The sequence below is a fragment of the Lutra lutra genome, chromosome 7 (assembly GCF_902655055.1).
Source record: "Lutra lutra chromosome 7, mLutLut1.2, whole genome shotgun sequence".
In the NCBI taxonomy this organism is placed as follows: domain Eukaryota; kingdom Metazoa; phylum Chordata; class Mammalia; order Carnivora; family Mustelidae; genus Lutra; species Lutra lutra.
The window spans coordinates 60074771-60087657 of NC_062284.1; the positions used below are offsets into that span (position 1 = coordinate 60074771).

At 52.7% G+C, this 12887-nt stretch overlaps 1 long non-coding RNA gene across 1 annotated transcript; it reads left to right on the forward strand.

The window, feature by feature from the left end:
• Positions 1 to 990: 990 nt before the first annotated feature.
• LOC125105568 (uncharacterized) lies at positions 991 to 11801 on the forward strand. The gene is made up of 5 exons (XR_007128944.1): positions 991 to 1005; positions 5583 to 6005; positions 8520 to 8567; positions 9680 to 9687; positions 11449 to 11801. It is a non-coding gene; the product is annotated as an uncharacterized LOC125105568 (long non-coding RNA).
• The last annotated feature ends 1086 nt before the right edge of the window (positions 11802 to 12887 follow it).

Genomic DNA, 12887 nt, shown 5'->3' on the forward strand with positions numbered 1-12887 from the left:
CCCCTTCCCTCTTGCTCCCGGGCTCCTCTCTGAGTCTCTACAATCCGCAGAGGAGAAAACTCCCAGCTCTGCCAGACTAGAGAAGCCTCATTATTGATGAGGAGGCCCAGAGAGGCAGCACCACCTGCCCAGGGCACACAAGCCCTTTGGGTCATACATGAGACTAGAATCCAAGGCTCCTGCTGTCCTGCGAAGCACTCTCCTCCCCGTCCCCACCCCCAGGCTTCCCCCAAAATTGCTGTTTCCACTGCAACTTCTCTCCGAGCCCTTGTCCTCTCTGCCCTGAGGGGAGGCATGGTCCTAGCACCTCAGCAATGGGTCTGGGTCCCATCTTTTCCCTGACTGGTCTCCCACCCCCTCAGGTGGCCTGCCAGCTGCACCCACAGCCCCCACACTTGGAGTGGACCATATCAGGGTGCTATTTGTGGTCTGTGGTATACAGACCCGGAGCTCATCCTGAGGGCAAAATGGCAGCAAGTCCGGGAATCTTCACTGAGGAGGAAAGGGGAGAGAGGTCTGCAGGGGAGGAAGGGACTGTCGGGACCACACACAGAGACTGGGAGCACAGACCTGACAGAGGCCCCACTCATGGGCCTTGTTCACTGCTTCCAGAATGGCTGCCCCTACCCGTGCCTGAGTAATAACATTTAAGCACTCCGGCCCTTGCCCTCCCTCAAGCTCGTCATAAGATGAGGCAGAGGGGGCTAGGGGAGTTCAGATTAACTTCACCCTCACTGGCTGTGTAGGTCCCTTATCTCTCTGGTCCTCATCCGGAAAATGAGGTGTACCTACTCCTCCAAGTCATTGGCAGATGAAATGAAATAACAGTGATATCCATCTCCAGAACAACATGCAACCCAGAGTGGAGTTTAACCTAGTTTTCTTCTTGCCTCAGGTAACCATGAGAGCTACCTTCTGGATGCTACCACTGCAGCATCCTTTAAGGGCCCCAAAGACTGCCTCCTGCAAGCCTGCTGGGATCTGCACACATCTAAGCCCTCTGAGGTATGAGTCCCACTTGTAACCGGGTGGGGAGACCCTGAGGCACTCCGTCAGCCTCTCTGAGCCTCCCTTCATGCTGACCCCAGCCACAAAGCCTGCACAGCCAGGTTCCTGCCCCACCCCGACTGCCCTCCTCCTCCGTGCCTGTCCCCTCTGAAGTCCCAGGCTCTGGCGGCCATCTCTGGCCAGCTAGTGCTGGTGCTTCTGGAGCACCTCCTGTGCTTCACCTGCCTCTGTTCCAGGAGGAGAACAGGAGGACCCAGTTCCGGGTTCACCTCCCAGCACCCAGGAACGATTCCCAGCTGGGCCAAGCAGTTAGAAGTCACCGGTATCACCTTCAGCTCTGGGTGTGTGGATGAGTGTTGAGGAGGACAGGCCAGGCTGGATCATGTGAGCACCCAGAAAATAGGCAGGCAACCCGCCAAATGGAAAAGGTCCAGAGGGTGGCTTAAAGGTTTTCTTTCCTGTAAACCCAGTCCCCCTTAGGGTCATTTCTGGGCTCAAGAAATTGCTGTCCTGACTCCTCCTGACCTGAAGTCTGTGCAAGCCTCTCAGGGCAGGCCAGGCCTATGCCTGGGTGGGGAGGACTCAAAAGTACATGAGGTAGGGCTGGAGGGACAAGGCCTGGCCAGGCTCCAGTCACCGGGAACAGTCTGGGCCTTCGAGGCATCAGGAGGGTGGAAGGAAGGCTGCTCTGGGGACCCACTCCTCTGGTCTTCTTTCCAGGGCACACCCAAGGCTGGGACATCACAAGCTTTGGAGCTCCTGCCTGTCAGTTAGAGATGAACTCTAGTATGGAAATGAACCCCTGGGGTCTCCCTTGTTTGGGGCCTTCTTCTCCATGGGGAGTGCAAAGGTGACTGCCAGTGTTTTCCCAGGACCCACCCCTGCCCCCCACCCCTGGTCCGGAGCTGCCTGCAACCAGAAGCTGAGGGCTGCCTTGTCAAGCGCTTGCCTGCAACATTAATGCAGCACCTACTGTGTGCTTTCCTTGGCGGAGATGAGGGAACCAAGAGGCAGGGCCCCAGACTCCACCTTCGAGGCACTTGCCAATGCCAGTCTGCATTAGCCTGAGGCCAGGGCCCCACAGGGCTCAAACCAACCCAACCAAGGAGTTTCCCAGCTGAGCTTCAAGGGGTTGAGCAGGACTCAGCAAGGAGATGGTCGGGAGAGGTCGTTCCATAAAGCGTCGTGGGAAGTGGCAATAGCACACATGGAAGGGTGTGTTCGGATCCTGGAGGGAGGGTTCTGGGTCAGGCAGAGTGGTGGGAATCCAGTGAAGAGTGAGCAGGGGGCCCTCACGAGGCCTCATGGGGGTGGCCAAGGCATCGAGGACTTAGGCCTAGGGGTACTCATGGATGTGGGGAGCAGCCCCCGTTCGCCCGCATGCAGCCAGAGGACTCTTTCCTTGGGGCAGACAGAGAGGCTGGAAGGCTGGCATGGGACAGGCAGCTCTGTACCCTATGAGCTGCTCACCACAGGGAGGTGAGGGGTGGGTGGATTCATACCCTCCAGGCATAGGGGGAAAGCCTGGCAGGGTTTTGAGGGGTAGAAAGAAGGACAGAAGCCCAACAGAAGGCAGAGGGATTGTAGAGCTGTCCTGTCCCACTGAGAAGATGGAGGGGCCTTTGGAATGGCTGAGGGGGGCCTCACTCCCGAGAGGGAAGCATACCCTCTCTGCAGGTGGCATCACCGAGCCTTCAAGACAGGAAAGAACAACCCACGTGAAAGAGAGAATGTGCCTGGGACACCGTGGTCACCACAGGGAAGAGGAAGCAGCCTCAGGGCAGGGAAAGAAGTGGGGTGACCAGTTGTCCTGGCTTGCCTGGAACGGATCCCATCGGAGCACTGAAAGTCCTACGTCCAGAACACCCTCAGCCCTAGGCAAACCCGGATGTTTGGTCACCTTAGGGGGAAGGTGGGTGTTACAAGAGGCTGGGCCAGAGAAGGAATGTCTCGAGAGCCTCTTAGTAAAATATTCAGTGATGCCAAGAAGCCAAAAATGGTGACATATCTGGCAGGAAGATCCCAGTGTGAGACAGGGCAGGAATGATGAGGCCAGGAAGTCAGTAGGTTGTCAGTGCTAATACTGACAATAATAACACTGTGCTGGGGCACCTGGGTGGCTCAGTCAGTTAAGCGTCCAACTCTTGATTTCAGCTCAGGTCAAGATCTCAGGGTCATGAGAATGAGCCCCGTGTTGGGCTCTGAGCTGGGCGTGGAGCCTGCTTAAGATTCTCTCTCCCCCCTCCCTCTGCCTCTCCTCAGCCATGCATGCATGTTGGGGGTGGGGGATGGGGGAGAACGTGCTTTCTCTCTCTCAAAAAAAAAAAGGAACACCATTCACTTACATACAACCCTGCCAATGGCCTTATACCTGTGATGTCATTTGGTCTCATCCATCTTTGAAATGTGTGAATTAACTAGGGCAGGTGTTGTTAGCTTCTTTTTGGAGATCAGTGTCAGTGACTCGCCCAGTAGGCTCTGCTCACCCACATCTTAAGTTTGGGCAGGGGAGAATCCACACACATCATACTCTCTAGTAAATTCGCCCTGCAGTGTGCACCACTGCTATGGGCATCATCACCTGCTGCAGGAACGGCCCCCATCCTGCCCCTCCCCGGCCACAGCCACCACATCTGTCCTAGCTTCTCTGTCCACCCCATCAACACAGGTCCACCCGCTCTGCCCAAAGCCTCCTTGTCTCCCACAACCTGCCTGTAGGTCTCAGAACCAAGTTCAAACCCTGACTCCGGAGGTGGTGAGACAGGAACCTGGAGCCCAGGGCATTGGGACCCCATGGCACTCCTCAGCCCTACAGCCCCACTGCCCCCTTTGGGGGTCCCTGAGGACGCAGACCTTCTCCCTTCAGCCTCCTGCCAAAGGCTGGGGGTGGGGATGGGGAATCATGCCACCAGGGCCCCGAGGGGGAAAGGAGGTTTCCCAGAAGAGGGGGGCTTACAGGGCTGCGGAGGCCAGGGACATGGGTGGATGCGGGTGGTGCCATTCCCCATGGTGTGGGCTGGAGGGTGGGAAGCTGTAGGCACCACACCTCTGTCAACTTCCTGGGACTTGGGCTGCCCTCTGTGTCCTGATGCCCTGATGCCCTCATGACCCAAAGCCCTTTGCCCACAAAGTTACCAGAGCAGGCTGGAATTTTCCTGAAGAGCATTCCTGAAAGGAAAGGCAAAGTTAAGGAAAAGAGGCTGAGGCTCCAGGTCTGGGGGTCCTGACTGGGACTAACTACACATTGGCTGGGTGACCTAAGGCAAATTTCTTAACTTCTCTGAGTCCTGGCTTCTTTTATCTATAAAGAAGGGAGAAATAATAACACCTTTCTCCGAGAACCTGTATGAGATCATTGACAGTGCAAAAGCACATGATACAGGAATAATTTCCTGTCCACCATGGGAATAAAGGAGAATCACTTTTTTCCTTCTCTCCATTTTTCAAACCATTTTCTTTTTTTAATTTTTTAAGATCTACGCATTGATGAGAGAGAGTGCGCATGCGTGATGGGGGGCAGAGGGAGAGATACTCAGACTCCTTGTTGAGGGCAGAGCCTGCCGTGGGGCTTGATCTCAAGACTGTGAGATCATGACCTGAGCCGAGATCAAAAGTAACCAACTGAGCCACCCAGGTGCCCCACGAATCATTTTCTGATGTGGCTATGTTACTTCTGTTTTTACAGCTCTTAACAGAGACCAAATTGACATACCATAAACTGCACAAATTGTGCAATTTGTTATGTGCCATGTGTATACTCCGTGAAACCATCACCACAATCAAGATAATGAACATATCCATCAAACCCCAGAGTGTCCTCATGTCCCTTCTAATGGCTTCTTTTTTAAAAAGATTTATTTATTTATTTGAGAGAGAGCGCGCGTGCGCAAGCGCCTGCCCAGTGGGGAGGGGCAGAGGGAGAGAAAGTCCAACCCAGACTCCATGCTACCGGCAGATCCCCATGGGGGGCTCCATCTTATGACCTTGAGATCACAACCTGAGCTGAAACCAAGTCGGTTAACTGAGTGAGCCACCCAGGCCCCTCTAAGGGCTTCTTCTACCTCCTCCCAATTCCTACCCCCATGTCCCCAGGCAACCACTGATCTGCTGGCGTTAGTTCACATTATAGAATTTTATAAAATTTTAGACTTTTCTAGACATAACTATACATTTCTTGCTTCCTTCACTCCGCACAGTGATTTTGAGATGCAGGCATGTTTTGACGCACATCCGCAGCCCATCCCTTCTTATTGTTATTGTCGAGTGTTGGTCCATTCCTAAACATGCCCCACAAGTTTATCCACTTGGCCTATCGATAGACATTTGAGAAATTTCCAGTTTCCAATTTCAGCTATTGCAAACAAAGCTACTATGAACATTCAAGTAGAATCCTTCCTGAGGACTCTCCGGTATGTTACTTTTTTTCTTTTTAAATCGGGTATGTTACTTTTTTTTTAAAACTAATTAAATGCAGCTCAGGTGCAGCCAGTCCATCCAGGCTCTTTACCAGGAGGCCTGGCAACAGTGGCCGTTTTAACTTCTCTGCTTTGTCTTGCGTGCTTCTGATTTCTCAGGGTTCTTGTTCTCCTGGATTGAAAGGGGCCAAGCCCTTTTGTCTAACTGAAGGTTCAGAGGGTTAGCGGGCTTCAGTTTTACCCAGCACTGGGAGCCCAAGAGTTGCTGAGGTTTGAGACCCTGATTGGTTCTATGGCTTCTATGGTGTCTCCTTACCAGACCGATGGGGTAAAGTGTTGTTCCCTAACCCCCTCACCTGCTCCCCCTCCCCACATTCTCCCCACCCACACCCTCACCCATCAAGCTTCTGGCTGCTCTTTGCCCAGATAAAAATTAGCCCATCCTCCCTCATTCCTCCACACCCTCTGCCCATGACCCTCCTGGTATACCTGATTCATCGAGCCCCTCCCCACCCTCTACAAATACACCTGAGGACAGACAGAGCCTCAGACTTCCTGCAGCTCCTGGCTCTGTGCTCTCAGGTAAGGTTCTGCTGGCTGTGGTTGGTGGACAGGAGGGGCTCTCTTTGCAAGTGTGTTGTGGGTCTGTCTGGTCGTGCTTTCTCTGAGTACGTGTGCATGTGTATTGAATTGGTATCCGTGTCTCTGTTTCTGCTTGTGTGGGCCTCGTACATCTGTGAGTGACGGTCTGTGTTGCTCAGGAGCACAGTGTGGGTCTGTGGGCCATGTGTCTGTGTATCTGCATAGGCAGCCACCCCAGGACTAGCCCGGGTACCTCTGCTGCCCTGCCAGGCAGAGTGGTCTCTCTGAAGGCTGCAGGGAAGTCAAGTGTGCGGGGATCCTTTTCAGAGGAACCTGCCTGCCAACTCCTATCCTTCAAGCTCCTTGGCCTGTACTGGGGAGAGAAAAGTCCAAGTCTCGTCTTGTTTTTTCTAATTGAGGTTTAATTGACAAAAATATTTGTTTCAGGTGCACAGCAGTTTATACTTTAAAAAAAAAAAAGATTTTATTTATCTGACAGAGAGAGCACAATCAGGGGAGAGAGAGAGAAGCAGGTTCCCCGCTGAGCAGGGAGCCTGATGTAGGTTGATTAGGTCAGTTGCGTGACCTTGAGATCATGACCTGAGACAAATGCAGACACTTAACCTACTGAACCACCCAGGCACCCCAGTTTTTACCTTTTGACACCCATTTTGCACCTCCACCCACTGACCACCAAACACCAGTCAGTTTTCTGTGTCTATTAGCTAGGGCGCTTTTGAGGAGATTTGGGTTTTTTTTTTTTAGATTCCACGTATAAGTGAGAGCATATGGTATTCATCTCTGACTTATTTCACTTAGCATAATGCTCTCAAGGTCCACCCAAGTTGTTGCAAGTGGCAAGATTTCCTTCTTTTTGATGGCTGAGTAATAGAACACTATATACATGTACCATGTTTTCTTTGTTCATCCATTGAAGGACACTTAGTTGCCTCCATGTCTGGCTACTCTAAGTAATGCTGCAATGAACCTCGGGGTGCACACATCTTTTCCAATCCGTGTCTTCATTTTCTTTGAATAAATACCCAGAACTGGAATGTCTAGATCCCATGGTAGTTCTATTTTTAATTTTTAGAGGAACCTCCATGCTGTTTTCCATAGTGGCTGCACCAAGTCCCATTTGTACCAAAAGCAGGTTATGAAGGTTTCCTTCTCTCCACATCCTCACCAACACTTGTTATTTCTTATCTTTTTGATACTAGCCATTCTGACAGGTGTGAGATGATAGCTCATTGTAGTTTTGATTTGCATTTGATTTGATATTGAGCATCTTTTCATGTAGCCGTTGGCCATCTGCACATCTTCTTTAGAAAAATGTCTATTCATATCTGCCTCCCATTTTTTAACAGGCTTAGGTTTTTTCTCCTTCTTCCAACCTAATTTAGTCCTAAGCTTCTCTTGATCACTCCCTTACCTCACCCCAGCCTCACGGATCTCTTCCAGACTCATTACTCACTAGGGGAAGGTTCAAGGGTCAGGAAGGACCATGTGCATAGCTCAGAGGCTAAATGCAACTGAACATTTGTGGTACAAGTAGAAGCCAACAAAAACGGGTGACTCGAGAGGTGCAAGGGATTGGGGCTCTTATGTTAGGGATGTGCATGCATGCGGATGTGCGTGTGTGTGTGTGTCTGCGTCTGTGTGTGTGTGCTTGCGTGTTTAGCAACCATGTGGGTACCAGAGTGCCCTGATGTCAGGTGTTTGGTCCTTTCATCATATACTAGAGTCTAACTTGGGGTCAGAAAAAAATGAATGTATTGTGTGTGCATAGGGTCCATTCTGGGGTTGTGCATTGTGACCAATGTTCCAGCTCCAAGCGAGACAAAGCCAGCCTTGGTACCAGAGCACATCAGTAGTTCCCTCCAATGACAGTACACTCATTGGAGAACGACAAACTGGCTCAGACCCAAAGCCTCCCACCAGCTTTCAACGTCCTGGTGGGAGGAGGTAGGAACAAGCAGCTAGGGCGCTGGAAGGCTTTCCATTCCTTTGTGCTGAGTCCTGCAGAAGCCCTGACAACCCCAGCCTGCTCTTCCCTGCTCTGTCTTCAAGCCTTCCTCTCCCACCTTTATGACAGTTGTCTACATGGGGGCAAGAATCTATAGGGACTGGGTACCATGGCCCAGCACATGGTAGGCATACGTGAATGATGAACATGACTGACATTGATCAAGTGGAATTGAGTTAATACAAGAGTGGGAGTCTGGGGGTGGTTCTGGGGTCAAGTGTGAGGGTGTGCTGTTCAGGAGACAGTATATGATACTTTTATGTCCCTGTCTACCCTCCATGTGGGTGAACCCACTGTGTGCATTCACCACCCATGCCTGGTGTCTACTCCGTGCCCAGCTCCATACTGGGTACCAAGCTAAGCCAGAGGGAGCATTTTTATCCCTTGAAGGAGCCTTGTGTACACATCCCCGCGGGGGTGGGGTGGGGGAAGAAGGAAAGACTGAGATTTAGATTACAGCCAACTAAACTTGACCTGTTGAACCACAGGTGTTCCTTTTGTCACTCCCTGTACTTGGCCGATAAAGATGGATCCAGGTAAGTGCTGTGGCTGGGAGGCTGTGGGGTGAAGAAGGAAGGAGACAGGTAAGAGCAGAGGCCATCAGTCAGCCATATCTATGGCATGCCAAGAACATATGTGTGTGTGAAGGTGGTGGAGGGTTCTAAGAGGAAAACAATCTCTTATATCTTGTATTACCCTTCAGAGTTTAGGAGACATGCTCATACAGCCTTCATCTCACTAGCCCTCAGGAGTAAAGCAGACAGGTGCTTCTCCCATTGTACACATGGGAAATTAGGGGCCATGCTCAGGATGAGATTGTGGGGATATGGAAGGTCTGGACCCCAGAACTCAGCTCTTGGCAGCTGTGCCCTTGGCTCCCCTCAAAAGGAACAAAGGACTATCCTGGTCCTCAAGAAATTGCAATCTCCCCGAGCAGATGATTCCCACCAATGGAGCACTTCAGAAGGCTCAGGACCACTCAGATTGGTTGTTGCAGATTGAGCCCCACCACACCCACCGTGGGCAAGCAGAGCGGCAGGATGGCCCAGTATAACCATACTTTCTGCAGGAAGGCACACAGAACAGAGCGAAAAAGCTATCCAAGGGGCAGGAGCCACAAGCAAAGGCTAAGAGCTGGGGCCAGAAGATCAGAAGCAGGAACACATGAACACCTGAGGGTCTGAGCAGAGACTGGATCAGAAAAAGTCAGATTTGGGGGAGGAGGTGGACTGGGGAGGCAGAGTGGGGACCGTCTGGAGGTGGAAGCAGAAGAGTCAGGATTTGCCACTGTGGAGTACCTCCCTTCGTGTCATGGAATTTGGCCAAGGTCGAGAGGGCAGACAGCCGGCAGGCTGGGGATGAGAACCCATGTCCCCTGACTTCACCCCACCCTGTAGGGCTCCGTCAGCTCTCCAGCAAACAGGGATACACAACTGAGCTTTGTACTGACTTCCAATTATCTGTATCTGTTGTTGAGAGAAGGAATGATGGTCAGGCAAGTGACCAGTTCTGAGGAGCCTTTGCAGGGCTTGGCGATGAGGGTGGGGCAGTTTGGTGGCCACAAAATCTGGCCCCGGGGACAGCACAATATCTCACTGCAGAACCAAATAACCAAAGCTACTTCTTTTTCTCCTTTCCTCTCCCACAGGTCCAAAGGTAAGAAAGCTCTCCAGCCGTCTCCCTTGCTCCTCCCCACTGCCATGTCCTCCAGACCTCCAGCCCCCTCCTTTGACCTTCAGGGAGTAGCCATGACCTTCCTGAAATGAAGAGTGGGGAGCAGGCTTGGCCATCAGCCCCATGGGCGGGCAGGCAGGGGCACCACAGTGCTCCTCCACCCCCGGCCTTCTCCTCAGCTCCTCTCCTGTTTTCCCATCTGTCTCTCCCGCTTCCTCACATCCCCTCCCTGTCTCAGCTTCTCTCCTGCTGCTTCTCCGCCTGTTTCCTGCTTCTCTGCTTTCCTGGCTACCCTCACAGCCTCCCTGGATGGCTGGCTTGCTCCCAAACCCCAACCACACTGCAGGGCTCCAGTGACCTGCCTCTGCTGGAGAAAGGAGGCTGCCTACCCACCTCCCCCCATGGGTTCCCACCAGCAGATGGGGCTCCTAGGCCTGGAACTGGCCCCACCCCAAGGAGATTCATAGAAGGAAAGGCGCGCAGGGTGGGAAGTGGTTGTTTGCAGGCATCACTGAGGCTAGATGAGGAAGGGGCTGCTCTGACATGGTCAAGGGAAGCACCCCCCCCACCCCACCCCCAGCCCTGGAGCCTACCTCTACTTTTCCCACGCCAAGCCCTCACTGGGGCTTAGGGGGCAGAAGCCAACAGGGCTAGGGCCATAGCCCCACCCCTGTTCCCTCAGGGCTCCAGGCTCCCAGTGCCCCAGCACCAGGAGCAAGGTACCTGGTGTCTCCGTTCTCTTCCCTGGGCCTGTGGCAAGAGGCAAAGAAACTCCTCTGGCATTGGGGCCTCAGGAATTGTTCCAGCAAAGACAGAAGGTTAAGCCACACTCTTTCCGGCCTCTGCTGGCTGAGGCAATACAGCCTTGATTTTACTATTTTTATTCTTCCTGGTTTCTTGAGTCTAGCACCTGCTCAGGGACAGGCAGAGGCTCACGCACGCTTCCACTGTCACATATACACACGCACACACATGGCGCCTACATGCGTGTATCGGGGGGTACAGCAGGTATGTGTGCCTCTATCTATGTACCTGTGCATGGGGTGGGGCCCACCTGTGCACAGGTACACAGACATAACTCTTTGCATTTAAATAGAGCACACCCCCTTGCACCTACACACACACACACAGACACACAAAAACACTGTATAGAGAACGCGCATATCCTCACCTGCCATCTCCTGCTTTTGTTCTCTTCCCACCCTCCAGCTACCCTCCCCCTCACCACCCCCCAGGACTCCTGCATCACTGTTAACCCTGCCTCTTGTCTCCTCCTTGCTCCTGGCCCTCAGGGAGCTCCCTTAGAGCCACCCCCAGCCCACCCTCACTTGTGAGTAGTCAGCCTGCAGTTTCTAGCTGGGCAAAATCTCCAATGACTCTGTAAGGGTTCCTGGGTGAGAAAAGGGAGAAGATGAGATCATTCTGCTCCTTAGCTATAGAAATAAACTGAGGTCCAGGGAGTAGGAGTCATTTCTTGGCTCAAGGAATGGAAACCAATGAATCTAGGTTCTTCCCCTTTCTTTTGCTTAGTGCTCTGGCTTCATCACTTGCCCTCTTCATCACTGGCCCTCTTCATCACTGGCCCTCTCTCCCAGCCCTCCACCACCATCCCCTGCTAGTGTCCAGGAATCCAGAATCCTCCATGACAGAAGGTGGAGGGGTGGGGGAGGAAGAGGGAAGTTGATCTCAGGCAAGACTGGCACTGACCCCTGACTCTAACATTGTCCATTTGGCTTTCCACAGGGGCACTGCCATGGTGGTGGCAATGGCCCAGGGCACTGTCCTGGGGGAAAACACCCCCCAGGGCCCTGTGGACACCCCCCTGGCCATGGCCCAGGACATAGTCCTGGGGGGAACCACCCCCCAGGGCCCTGTGGGCACCCCCCTGGCCATGGCCCAGGACACGGTCCTGGGGGGAACCACCCCCCAGGGCCCTGTGGACCGCCACCTGGTCCACCTCACTAAGGAAGCAGAAGAAAGAGGACACAACAATGGGGAACCCGAGTTGGGTTGCCCTGCTGACCTGGCATGGAGCATGAAGCAGAATCTTCTCTTCCTAATAAACAGACTCCCAGAGGCCATATTTTATTCTTAAATAGCCTATCTTCCTTCTTATCCAACTGCGCACCCAGGGGCCCTGGGGGTCTCCAGGTTCCCTAATTATAAAAATGAGTACCCAGCCAGGCATTCTCAGAAGCTTGACTCAGTGGTGCCCATGGCACATGGTTGTGTATGGTCACCACTCCTTTCCTTTTCACTGCTGCCCTCTCCCATCAAACAGCCTCACCACTTTGAGGTGTGTCCTCACCACTTTAACCCCATCATATACACCCAGACTTGGTGAGCCTCCTGAGGTTCCATCTAGATGCCTCGCTCTACAGATCAAAAGACTTCAGTGAATCCCGACTGTCCAGCTGTATTTCTCACCATTCCCTGAAAAGACACTGACCTTTCCAGCCTCCTTAGCTTTGCCTATTTTGCCCCCACTCCCGCCCCTTCCCCACCTCAAGGTCAAAAATACCTTCCCTCCCAGCCAGCTTCCTTCCCATCTTGAGGCTCCACCATCAATATGAAGCCTTCCTTAAAGCCCATGAGGAAGAGAGAGGTCCTATTTGTACGCTGCACCCTTCTCTGTAGTTTATATCAACCATCACAGGGGCCTGACCACACCCTACCCAGTGGGCACTAGTTTATGGGCTAGCCTTTTATATCTCCAGCCAAATTGTAAGCTATTCAGGACAGGCCCACCACTCCTACACTTGCCTCTAGATTCTCCCACCTAGTGACCTATGCCTTGCATAGAGTGACACTTACGCACAGTTTAGGGATACCTATATTCTAAATGCTTGTAGGTTCTGACTCCTTCCCCAGCCCCACTCCTCAGCCATGGCACCTCCCTGCACATTCAGCCAGCATGCTTGCTGTGAAACCCTTTCCATCCAAATCCCACATCTGGAACCCTCTCCGCCCCCCAACTCCCAGGCCTCTTACATCACCCATATCTATTCTAGAACTCTACCCAGGCCTGTCCCAGGCCCATTACTCCCTCCCCTCCCTCATAGCTGTTCCCTGATGGTGGAGCAGCAAGTGTCTTAAAGTGAGTGGCTGTTGGGTACCTCCTAGGCTGAAGTGGGGTGATTATAAGAAAAAGAGCTGTGAATTCTCTTTTCTTCCTCTTCCCA